The 13,220-nt window shown below is 42.0% G+C and overlaps 1 long non-coding RNA gene across 7 annotated transcripts in view; it reads right to left on the bottom strand.

Moving 5' to 3' along the window:
- The window catches only part of LOC307225571, a 93,375-nt gene that overhangs the window by 39,367 nt on the left and 40,788 nt on the right, over positions 1-13,220 (bottom strand). The window contains exon 1 of one of the 7 annotated variants that reach the window (XR_013843070.1): positions 10,739-10,887. The exons of the other annotated variants lie outside the window; for them this stretch is intronic. This is a non-coding gene — a long non-coding RNA (uncharacterized lncRNA). Of the gene's footprint in view, positions 1-10,738; positions 10,888-13,220 lie in introns of those variants that run through there. 7 annotated transcript variants of the gene reach the window in all.

Genomic DNA, 13,220 nt, shown 5'->3' with positions numbered 1-13,220 from the left:
TGCACCAGCCTCCACTACCATCCCCTGGTGCTTAAAGATAAAGAGATCAATCTATCACCTGATGATCCTGCAGCTGTGGCCAGGGTTTCCGGGGGCATATTCAGTTGTATGTTATACCATTTGTACTATAGCCATTTTCAAAGTATTCAGTAGATTTAATAGATTTTTTTAAAGAAAACAACCAAGTTCTCTGTTGCAGCTTGCTGTTACTGGTGGGCCCCACATCTGAAAAGGTTGCATTCTATTGACAAGGTGGGGAAAGAATGACATTTTTTCATTGACAAAATACTGTGGCTTGAGTATGGGGGAAATGTGATTTCTTAGCAACATAAATCGTTCTGTGAGTAAATACATCTGGCTGCCTTGCAATGAATGAATAACAACTACAGTTTTTGTGTGTGGAAAAATCATAGTTTAGAAAGGCCACGATAACTGAGAAACAATGGGACATTTGCATATATTTCAAGGAAGTGATATTTTCTCATGCCACCCATACAAGCTGATGACTTACTGGAAGTCTGCAAAACAGGTTCCCAACAATTTGCATGATTTTAGCAACCTCCATATAATGAGACAAATTCGTTGGAAAGCAATACAGAATGCATTGTTAGTGAAAAGGAATACTGAAGGAGTCTTCTCCATTATGAGTTTTCAGAAGGATGTTAGAAGAAGATAACAGCAAGAAATGCACCAAAGATCAGGGATTTCTAGGAGTGAATCTACTGGAATGCATATATGTTAATTGGTGCAGTATTAGAAAGATCAAATAATCCTACAGCTGAGATCAGTGTTTATATTCTCATACCCGTCCTTATTTTTAAAAAGAAATAAATCTGTGATTGAATGCCAAAAAGCCCTTCTGAAGCAGTGGCTCCCTTGATTAAGATTTCCCATCTTGGCAAGTCCTAAATCAAGAGACATCAAAGTACTTTCAAAATAAAGAACAGCTGAAGAAAAATGTATGAGATGACAGAAGGCATAAACAATAATACCATGCATATGTTTAAGTCATCTGAAAGTGATCGCAGTGATGTGTAAAATATTCGGAAATAAACATTTAAATGGCAGCTTAATTCCCCCAGGGAGAAAAGTCTGCTTAAACCTTAAATAAATCCTGTTTAGACTAAACCACATCCGTTTTCCCCTTTTCCTTTAAGAGCACTCTTAGCTTCTCTGATTGGCTCTGTATAAAGAAAGATCTGTGCTGCTGCAGACTTTCATTCAAACAAATGTGGAATCAAATGCATTAAAAGATGTAGAAAGCCCACACAGATCTTCTTTGCCCCTTGGTCCTGAAATTAAGGCATATGCAGTTGCATTATGCCCTTGGTAGATTACACTCTGCAAATTGCTAATGGACGGTAGACAGAAATAATTGTTTATAGGAAAGGAATATGGTTGGGGAGTGCATTTCATATATGTACCTTATAGGGTACATAAAGGTAAAGGGACCCCTGACCGTTAGGTAGTTAGGTCCAGTCGCTAATGACTCTGGGGTTGTGGCGCTCATCTCGCTTTACTGGCCGAGGGATCCGGAGTACAGCTTCCAGGTCATGTGGCCAGCATGACTAAACCGCTTGTGGCGAACCACAGCAGTGCACGGAAACACCGTTTACCTTCCTGCCGGAGCAGTACCTATTTATCTACTTGCACTTGATGTGTTTTTGAATTGCTAGGTAGGCAAGAGCTGGGACCGAGCAACGGGAGCTCACCCCATCGTGGGGATTTGAACTGCCAACCTTCTGATCAGCAAGCCCTAGGCTCTGTGGTTTAGACCACAGCACCACCCGTGTCCCTATGGGGTACACACATTGCCTATAAAAGCTCGTGCTGCCACAAACCCAGCCAATTCCTAAGCCCCGGCTCAGATTTTTACCAGGCAATAAAAGCTTTGTGTGGTAGAGATATAGCAAGGTACCCTTCCCCTCTGCTATGCAAGACTCAAAGTAATGTTTAAAATAGGTCAGGGAAAGCAATGTGGTGCCATCCTGATGCTGTCGGACTCCAACTCCCATCAACCCCAGCCAACATGGTCAATGGTCAGGAATGATGAGAGCTACAATCCAACAACATCTAGAGAGTGATCTGTTGGCCACCTCTTTTATTTTATTTTATTTGGTAATCACTCTTGGCCAAGTAAGATTGTCTTCCATGAATATGGTTGCAATGGTGTGTCTGTAGGTGACTGTGGAGACCAATTCCGGATCCACACATCCTTCCACAGTGGGGACATACCGGTAGGTTTCCAGGTGAGAGTTGATCACAGTGAGGATTTGCAAAACGTGCCTTCCTCTTAGCTCACTTCTCCCTTTCGTCCCGAGTTCGTGCTTCTTCAAATTTCGTGATGCCTTTGGTAGAGGCTATTCTCCAATTGGAGTGCTCACAGGCCTGTGTTTCCCAATTATCCGTGCATTTTTTTAGATTTGCCTTGAGAGCGTCTTTAAACCTCTTTTGTTGTCCACTGGCATTTCGCTTTCTATTCTTAAATTGGGAATAGAGTAGTTGCGCTTTGGAAGATAATAATCAGGCATCCAAACATGATCAGTCCAACAAAGTTAATGTTGAAGAATCATTGCTTCGACACTGGTGATCTTGCTTCTTTCAGTACACTGACATTAGTTTGCCTATCTTCTTAAGTGATATGTAATTTTTTTCGGACACCCCGTTGATGGAATCTTTTGAGGAGTTGGAGATGGCGTTTATAAGTGGTCCGTGTTTCACAAGCATAAAGTAAAGTTGGTATATACTGTATATATACTGATATACACTGTAGGTGATCCTCTTGCAGCACATCTGTAGGCACAGCCGCTGGATTTGCATGGTTCTTTCCTCTCCGATCTTGAAAAAAGAGATGGGGCAACCATAGTTTAAGTCTTCTACAAAGTGCACTCAAATCATACATTACTTTATGGTGGAGGTAAAATGAGCACCTGCAAACCGCCCCTGTACCAGGGGAGGGGGACTGCTACAGTAAATGTCCAAATCGCAATCATCCTTAAAAGAAAGAAAAAATAACCAACCAACCAACAACTTAACAATAGTTGTTTACAGGGGGAACAAAGAGGAAATGGTGAGGAGAGGACTCCAATAAGGAGAATGCTGAGCTGCATTCTTGTGACCCAGCAGGGAAATGTCACATATCCTTGGTTGTGTACTGATGCTGTGTACAAGATCACCACCAGGAGAAAAGAGCAAGGCAGGCTGACAGAAGTGTTGCTTGCAATTATCACTAGGTCAGCATGTTACATACAACCCCTGTATCCTTTATGTGATTTATTCTAAGGCACAGAATTTGAGTATAGAGAAGAGGCTGTATCTCAGCTTTCCCCAGCCTGGTGCCCTCCAGATGTTTTGGACTACAGCAACCAGGCAGCATAGGGTTGAAGAACCAGGTTGAAGAAGGCTGCTGGACCTGAATGGTGCCTTTTTGGAAAGCAAATTTTTGTGCTAAACTGTCCCCAGTTGTATGGCAGGCACTGAAATAGGCCCAAGTAACCAGGCTTTGAGGATTAAGGAAAGGTGAGTGTGAAGTGGGCCAGTGTGGCATAATGGTTAGAGGGTTGGACTAGGACTTGGGAGAGCAGGGTTCAAATCCCCACTCAGCCATGAGCGACCTTGGACCAATCTCCATCTCTTAGCCCAGGGGTCAGCAAGGCTTACTGGGCATGGGCTGGATCACTCCCATGGAGATCCTCCATGGGCCAGGCCAGCGCAGCGCAACGCTGGAAATCACATCTGCGCATGTCCGCGGTGCCGGAAATCACTTCTGCGCATGCCCAGACGCTGAAAATCATGCCTGCACAGAAGCGATTTTCAGCATCTGGGCATGTGCAGAACCGATTTCCAGTGCTGCGGACATGCGCAGACACGATTTCTGGTGTTTGGGCATGCGCAGAAGCAATTTCTGGAGCCACAGAAGAGAGTCCCCGCACTGTGCTGCGCTGGTTTAGCGCAGCACGCGGGGACTTGACAAGTGGGCAGTTCAGTTCGGGGGCGGCTCATGGGTCAGTTAAACGGCCTCTGTGGGCTGCTTCCAGCCCATGGGTCTTAGGTTACCAACCCCTGTCTTAGCCTAACCTACCTCACAGGGTTGTTGTGAGAATTAAATGTGGAGGGGGAGAGCCATGTACACCACCTTGAAATCCTTTGGAAATAATGGTGGTCTATAAATAAAATAAAAAAGAGTGCCTTTATCAAGTATAACAATACCTACTTTTGTAGTAAAACTGCAATTACATGTCAGTCACATTATCATCTGGTGGACTCTTCTTATTTGATAAAATGGGATCCAGTATTAAAATTCCCTGAAATGAAGCATTTCCATCACATGACCAGAAAGATTATTTTGGAATACATCTATTATCAGCAACAAAGCATTCCCTTCAATCCCATTATCTGCTGCTATTGTGTTTTATGGCACAGATAAAAGGTACCATTTTAAGTCAAATTGTTCTCTTAAAATGCCCAGTTTTTCATCTCTAAGCAGTATAGTAAATGGCAGACAGAAGGGCACCAGGAGAGGGCTTGTGGGTTCACCTACAAAGTGCACTGCTACAAATATACTCTAGTTTTTGCATTGACTCAGCATTGTCACATACAATATTATCTCTCTTGCCGTGCCAGCATCTGCAATATCGCCACACTGGACCTTTCTGGAAAACTAAACAAAGCTTTCTTCAGATGGAACTAATCCCAAATGATACTTCTGCAAGTCTTAGTCTGGTATCAGTAGTGATAGGTTCTGCCCTAACATAAAAGATAAATGGAGGGGGGTTGGGTAGCTTGGTGTTAGCAGAGAAGCTATATAATGGGTCACTCTTCTTCTCTTCCTCATTTCTTTAACTCTGGATAGATGTGTTCTCCAGCACGCTTGAAGAGGGATGTGTAGCCTAAAATAAAATCCAGGACAGTAGGAGAGGAAATAAAACGATGGTTCTTTGCCAAAGTATATTTTGTAATAAAATAGCTGTTATGTACTAAGCTTGATTCCTAGAACAATAGGCAAGTAGGACCCTGGAATGCAACAACTGATTGGCTTGCAGGAAAAGACCAATCAGGCTCCAGGAAGAAGTTAATCAGCCTATTAGGCTGGTAGGATCGTAGAATGCAACTGATTGGCCTGCAGGAAAAAACCAATCAGGCTCCAGAAGGGAAGCAGAATCAGGCAATCAGACGAGACTCATTGTGTAAATAATGTATATAAAAGCCTGAGGTTTGGGGGGCAATTGACTCACTGTTTTACAAGCTGCAATAAAGAGCATGAAATCACTACAGGACTCTGAGTATATTTCAATAGCTGAGCGCTTCAATACCATTTTTGTAGTCTGGAAGATGCACAGCAAGACACATTTTGGCTACACTCCTATACATACTTAACTGGGAGCAAGTCCTGCAGAACTCTATAGGACTTTCTTCTGAGATAGGATTGTGATTAAAAAAAACAAAACACAACCCTATGTCCTGCTCCAAACCTCACAGGTGGCACTGGGAAGAAGGAAGTTGTACCACCTGACATAAATGACATGATAGGCAATAGCCAGCTGACTATGATTGTTGTATAGCTACAATCGCGGCAGCAAAATTCATTTGTTCATTTTATTTGTATGCTGCTTTTCCACACACACACAAAAATGCTCAAAGTGGCTAACAACAAAGAAACAGGTTTGCATTTCAAACAAGCACTATGAAACAATTTCATAATAACATAGCAAAACAAAACTATAGTAACATACGGAAAAAAACATATGTCAATACTATAAATATGACAGGATTACTGAAACAACATGCAACATTCAATAGCACAAATAACAAGGGAGCTTTGCAGTTTCATCTTAGTCGTAGAAACACTCCTCCCATGATGTTGCAAAATAAATAAATATGCTTAGGCATGTTCCATGATAGCCCAGCCTCCTCCAGAGAACACCTTATCTGTTTTTCCTTCTGAAAAATATATTCTGAATGCTACAGTCAGTGACTATTGAACTGAATGATGAGTACTAGGCCTGTAAGGAGGCATAGTTTTCTATTCCAGCCCGTGTTCGTCACATGCAGCACTGTTTCCATTCTCCTTCAGTTCATCTTGCACCAAGAATGGCATTATTCGTCTCACTGAAATTATGAAGCTTATTAATTGTGTAAAATGTGTTGTCATTGTATTGTTCCACCCCATTCATTTCAGTGCAAGGAAAATGCTTGATTATATGTCATTACTGGATTGAAAGCAGCAGCAGTGATTACGAATACTATTTGCTGGATGGATTTCTGTTCTGGACGTGGGACAAATAAGTGAACACAGGCCATTTCTGCTGCCATTTCCATCTGAATTCTCAGACATCCCTGGTGACTACTAATGCCACACCACCCACAAAAACACATATGCAGCCATTCCATTTGCACACATGCATCCCACACTGTCTCTGTACTGATGTGTCTCATCGTAAACCACTTTCATCACAATAAATGTCACCTCCAGCTGCTTTCCCTAGCCATCCCTTGATACCCATTCACCCTCCCACTCCTCAGTCTCTTTCCTCACATCTCACTCCAAAGTCTTAAAAGATGGAGAGGATCAATGTGGAAAAAAAGAGAAATAGAGAAATTAGGCAGATCTGTGCAGATGGAATATGACAGAACTTGAAGTAATTATCTCTTATCCTGTCTTACACCAAAAAATGAGCATTATATTAGGCCAAATATAGACCATGGACCCCTAGTTTTTAAGAAGCTAATTGTCTAATAGATTCTATATTCAATTTTTCTCTTGTCTCATTAAAACTAAATAATGGATAGAGATTTTCTCCCTTCTATCTTTTCCCGTTTAATTGCATTTGCTGCATCCACTCTCCCGCGTCCTTCTCCTGATATTGACAATACAGCTAATAGCCCTCATTTTTAGCAGTGGCAATTTGGACATTCCTGGGCATCCTCATATAGTAATAGTTACCTAGGAGGAAATTAAGGGATGCTCTTAGCATACTGAGCAATAGCATCTACAGTTCTGTATGAGAAGTTCAAAGGAGTGATTAAAGTAGAAAACTGCAACCCAGACCTCAAGTAGGGAGATTTTCTCATGCCAGTTCATAATTCTGCCCATGAAAATGTTGCCCAGCAGACATTTATTTAGTTTGGGAAATATCATTCGGCAGCGCTTAACCAATTTTAAACTACAGCAAGGACTAATCGCCACAAGTATAGCTAAAACAATATCAGCACAGTAAAATAATACAAGTGTAAAAGCAGACAGCAAAACCGCACTTAAAAGACTAGCAGCAGTACCAATATGAATAACAAAAGCCATCTGGAATATAAAAGCAAGTTTTCAAGGTCCATTTAAAAGCCTTCAGCGTAGGAACTATGCAATACATGCAAATCTAGGGAGGGACTTTCATGTGCCTGGGGCCACCACTGAAAAGGCCTTATGTCTTGGGCCAGCCAATCAAATTCTTCCTTGTGGCAAGTCTATGAGCAGGATCACAGAGGCTGAGTTTGGGTCCCAGGCAGGCTCACATTGGTGCAAGTTGTGCAAATTTTCACTGTTTGAAATATGGCAACCCTAGGATAGTGCTTTTTAAAAAAAAACAACAACAACCATAATCATCAACTGGAGCTTTTTTGCAACTGCAAGTAATAATAAAAATAAGAGAAGAAATCGGCCTTTTCTGTTGTAACACCTCACAGAATACATTCACAAAAGAAAATTGGGAAGCTCTATCTGTTGGATGTTTCAAATGTCTCCTAAAAACTCATTTTGTTTAACCTGGCCTATGATGTCTCCAGATGTGAAGGAGATAAAGAATTATACAACTTTAGAAGACATCTGAAGGCAGCCCTGTATTGGGAGGTTTTTAATGCTTGATGCTTTTACTATGCTTTTAGATATGCTGTAAGCTTTCCAGAGTGGCTGTGGAAACCCAGCCAGATGGGTGGGGTATAAAGAATAAAATTATTATTATTATTATTATTATGTTTGAGAATGTTATCCTGTTCGGTTGCTGACTTCCTGTTTTAAACGGCAGAATTTCAGCAATGTATTTCATAGAATCACAGGGCAGTAGAGTTGGAAGGGTCACAAGGGTCATCTAGTCCAACCCCCTGCAATGCCTTTCTGCCCAACATGGAGCTCAAGCCCATGGCCCTGAGATTGAGAGTCCCATGCATTCTGATCATTTGCACTCACTGTCTTTAGATTTTTGAAAACTGCTTTGGGATTTTTGCCAAAATGTTAAATTGGTTTATACATTTTCTAAATAACTGATACTCAGATTAAACTACAAACAACAGTTCAGGATAGTGTGCACATGCTAATGAGGTACACTACAAAAAGCTACCCCGTGTAGGAGTTAAGTGGGTTCCTCAGGCAGGTGAGCCAAGTCACACTTCTTTCCTTCACTCCAGATCACTTCAGACAAAATTCTAATAATTGTGGCAAATTAAACTTAGCTCTTGCTGTTAAGTTCCGGGTGAACATATCAGACGACACAGCGATTCTTCAAACAGCTCTTGTTTATTCACAGGCCAGAACAGAACTGAACTGAAGGGTTCAGCCAGCTTGCTTATATAGAGCTCCACTAGAACGCAACAGTAACCACTTTCTGTAACTATCCAATCACTGAACGTCACTTTCAATCCCTTATTTGCATATGTGGACCTGAGTGAAAACTATCTACAGTATCCCTCTGCTGGCCCAGGGTGAAAACTTCAGTACATAACACTTGCCTCTGAACTATTGACTAAACCAGAGGACTTCTGACTTTACAATCAATGCAGATGATCCAGTGGCGTAGCGTGGGGGGTGCAGGGGGGCCGGCCGCACCGGGCGCAACATCTGGGGGTTAGGGTTAGGGGCGCAAATCCACGGGTTAGGGGGCGCAAATTACTTGCCTTGCCCCGAGTGCTGACAACCCACGCTACGCCACTGAGATGATCTATAACCAATCGATAAGCCTGAGTTCTCCAAGATAATATTGTGGAAACTCAGCTGTTCTCCCATTTGCTGAAAACTACACATCCTATTTACTTTGTCCCAGTTGCAAGTACTATTTCCTTCTGGTTTTGTCTTACAAAATTTCACAAATACTTAAATATGGAACACATTTTCATGCTTGGTGGGAATGCAATTTTTAAAATATATTTTGGACCACAGTCTTCAATATTATCTCCAAAATTGTTAAACAAACACTCTCGCCGAACCCAGCCTTAGCCCTGTTTTCACTAAACCCAGATTCCAACCCTAATACCCAGCATAAAGATTTAATTCTTATTGGTAGCTATACATCTAATGGTAGTGTATTACTGGAAAGCCAAGGTAGAGCTACCTCTTGTGACTTGGTTCAACAGTATTTGGGATATACGTAGTTAGTTCAAAGTGACTAACTGAGCTGGGAAGAGTTGCAAATGGAATTATAAAGGAAAATACCTTTGATGAAACCTGTTCTCCCTTTTTTTCATACGTAAGGGGAAAAGAAAGTAAAGCTCTCCTACCAGCCTCACAAACCTTTCTGTGGAGAACCTATATAGGCTGCCAATGTTTTAAGACCGTGTAAAATGATGCCATAAACAAAACATTATAATCTTTACTTTGCTGTGACTGTATTGTATAATAAAATATTTTTTTAAAATACAGAAATGTACAGAAATATTTATATTGTTCATGAACTATCACAATGAACCTTTTATCTTTGATAGGCCCTGTCACACATTTATTAGCTTTAAAACCCTGAACCAATGTTTTTAAAGAAGGGCTTTCACATAACGTGATAGTCGAAATACATATATCTCAAAAATGTACTTGTGAACTGGAAGTGATAACGCCGATGATAACTAACCCTGAGCTCACCCATTTCCTAATAATTAGCAGCTCTTATCTGACAGACACCATTTCCTACACATACTTTTTGCTCCATGATAAGAAGTAAAATGTTTGCTTAAGGCAGAGCTATTTCTGTTCATTGTAACATGCACATCGCCACTAGAAGTACACAGAAGGAGAACAAAATGGTAGCAAGTTGGAAATCTGAAAAAGCAAAAACACTAGATTTTGTTCACACTTAGAGGTGGTGTGTCTGGCACCTTCATTGTACAGATCCTGGCCAACGCTGAAGACACAACTCTTCACCCTGGCTTCTGACACTTGAGGTGTATGTTTTAGGAGACCACTTTATTTTTGTGACTGTAAGTTGTTTTAAACTGTTTTTTAATGTTGTGTTTTAATGTTGTAACCCACCCTGAGACCACAGAGTGAAGCATGGGTAGTTATTATGATGATGATTAATAATGATAATAATTTGTTCTGCTCCATCTGGAACCTTATTATGTATTTTATAATTGTGATGTGTTTTATAATTTATTCTGGGACCTTCTGGTGAAGATTGGGTAAGAGATCGTATAAAGAAATAAGCAAACAGTAACCAAATCTCAAAATAGCAAAAATGGCAGAGGCATGTCTGCCTTGATCTATAGGCTGAATTTGGACGTTGGGCACAAGGTGAATCAATGATACCAGCCTCTTTTTCTTAGATGATCACCTTATATATACACCATGGAGGGTTGGCAGGACCATGGCTGTAGGACCCTCCCCTGACATCATATTCCCTGCCTGCCACCTCAGCCCTTCTGCGGTCCACACAATCAGCTCAACATCTGAAATGGACATCTGACAGCTGTGTTGTGGAGAGCTGGGTGATTTTTTTTATTTAAAAAATCAATCCTCTTGTCAGACTGAGAATATCCCCTCAGTCACTAGTTTAGGATATTCCACCATTTTTCAGCAGAGTTTCTTTTCTTTCAGGAAAGTAAGCAGCTCAACAAAGCTTTAATAATAAAGAAAACTAACACAATAACATACTATCTGACAGAAACTAAGACAACATCATGAGGCAAGAATGACAGTTGGCCTCTCTAACTGAACTTTAACTGAACACCCAAAGGGAGGGGCAGATTCCGGAGCACAACACAAAAGCTCCACCCACCAGATGACAGACATTCTACTATTCATATTAGCCCCCAGTGTTTTTCTAACAAGCTGCAAGTGTGCTATGCAGGTGCCCCTTTTCAGGCATCACACCAAACCCACAGATGTTCTCTGGGCTGGCACTCAGCTAGCCTTGGAGTCCACTTGCAGTTATGCCTGCCTCTCTGCCCTTCAAAGGATGATTCTGGAACCTAGACTCATACCATCCAGTGCCAGAAGTATTGGCAGATCAGTCAAAGGGCTGCTTGTGTGGCTGAGCAAGATTTGGTATAATGCACTTGGATTGCCAAACTAATAATAACCATGTTTTAAAAACCCTGCCCTGATTTGGGAAGTCTTTAAAGCGTGCTTTAGTAATTCTCCAAGAGAAATTAGCAGATCATTTATTCAGCTTGGTTGCCACGTGAAAAGCCCTTGGAAATCTGGAACAATACAAAGGCCTAGAGTTTCCGAGAATGGCAGCACACAGCATCTTTCTGAAGGACTTTTCCCATATTCCTTCTGGAACTTTCCTTGCCCAAGCAGCCTTGCCATGAGCAGGCATAGTGCAAGCCCATTCATTTCAGTGAAGCTTTGTATGAATTGTGCTCACAGTGTGTGTGTATTAACGTCAAAACACTTTGTGGCTGTCAGGGAAAGATTAGACTTCTTGACCACATGCCTACATTATGATTAATTCATCGTTTTAATTATAGACCCTTTTTGTAGATAAAAGCGCCACTGAGTGACAGAATTACAGTGACAATGACAGGGGCAAATCTCTTTTCTAATTTAAATGGATGACGCAAGCACCCCATTGAGCGCCTACATATGGTCCCCTCTTGTTCTACGCGTGCCAAAATCACATTCTCAGCAAGGACTATAAAACATGTGGGGGCAAACAAGAGAAAGCTCCAGCTATTCAATTAAGCATGAGCAGATATTCACAGAGGAGTTTAAAAAATGGACCAAATTGGCAGCCGGTTTCAAGAAAATGAAGAAAGTAAGCTTCCCCACTGGCCAGGCTCATACAACCAGCCCTGATGGCAATTTCCAATAAAGCCTGACTATATATGGCAAGTGAATCGTGAGCCAAAGCAGCTTTCTTGATTCATAAACTCTCACTGCTACTCACAGAAGCTACTCTGTGTTCTTCCATGAACTCTCACCTCTGTCATTATACACATGTGAGAGCACTGAAATGTCCAAGAGAGAGCCAGTAAAAGTAATGGGATTCATGCAGATGAGCATTAATGTTTACAGAAACCACTCGGATATAGAAAGGACCAGCGTCCTTCGTGAGAATAGGACAAGGGAAACTGAGTATTTAAGTAGGGTCCTGCTCTCAGTCATTTGGGCTAGATAGGCAGCTCATCTTCCACCTTGTGCCCCCTCCAATTAAGGCTGTTGCCCTGTGGAAGCCAGGAAGAAATTATTGCATGTTTTGCAAAATTGGGTAGGTGGAGGGTTATCTGGCTTCAATTGACTCACTCATCTGCCACACCTTGGCAGGTAGGCCAGTGATCAAGCAGGAGCCATTTAGACAGTATAAGAGTCTGGGAGGTAACAACTTTGCTAAATGGCAGACTAGAAGTTAAGACAGCTCCCAAGGCAGTCACCCGCCTTAGGTACTGGTGGGGTGGTTGCTGGGGCAACAGTGCCTGGGCAGCTGCTCTTTTGGCTGGCATTCAGCTCATCCTGGAATTGCGCAGGCTTGCCATGAAAGAGACAGCTTACTGTTGAGGTGGGCCCTGAGGTCCATCAGCAGAACAGCCTCAGCAGGCCTTGGGACACAGAGACTGTTGGGTCCTCCTTGATCACTGGTCTATGTTAACTGTGAATTGATCTTAAATGGCATTGGGTCCCATTTAAATCCACTCGTGCATCCATCTCTTTATTGCCATTCACAATTAAATGACCACATGGACAGAACAGGCAGAGGAAACTGTGGTGTTCCAGCTCAGACTATTTGTTCATCCAGTCCAGTGTTGTCTACTCTGATGGACAATGGTTCTCCTGCTATCCAATCCTTTTAACTGGAGATTCCAGAGACTGAATCTGGGACTTCCTGCCTGCAAAGCATGAGAATCCTGCCACTCTTTCTCAGACAACTGGCATACTTTTGGAGAGTGCTGAGATTGGGTGGGAAAGATCCATGCTAACGTCCCTGACAATGTGCGTGTCTAATTCTCACACACAGTGTTACCAGAGCAGCATGGGATCACTCCAGGGGAAAGTAGCTCCCATCTTGGAGCTTGGGGAGAAGCCTCTT

Source organism: Podarcis cretensis (assembly GCF_951804945.1).
Source record: "Podarcis cretensis genome assembly, chromosome: 10".
Lineage (NCBI taxonomy): Eukaryota > Metazoa > Chordata > Lepidosauria > Squamata > Lacertidae > Podarcis > Podarcis cretensis.
Note: the sequence above shows the minus strand (reverse complement) of the source record. Positions and strands in the feature narration are given on the sequence as shown.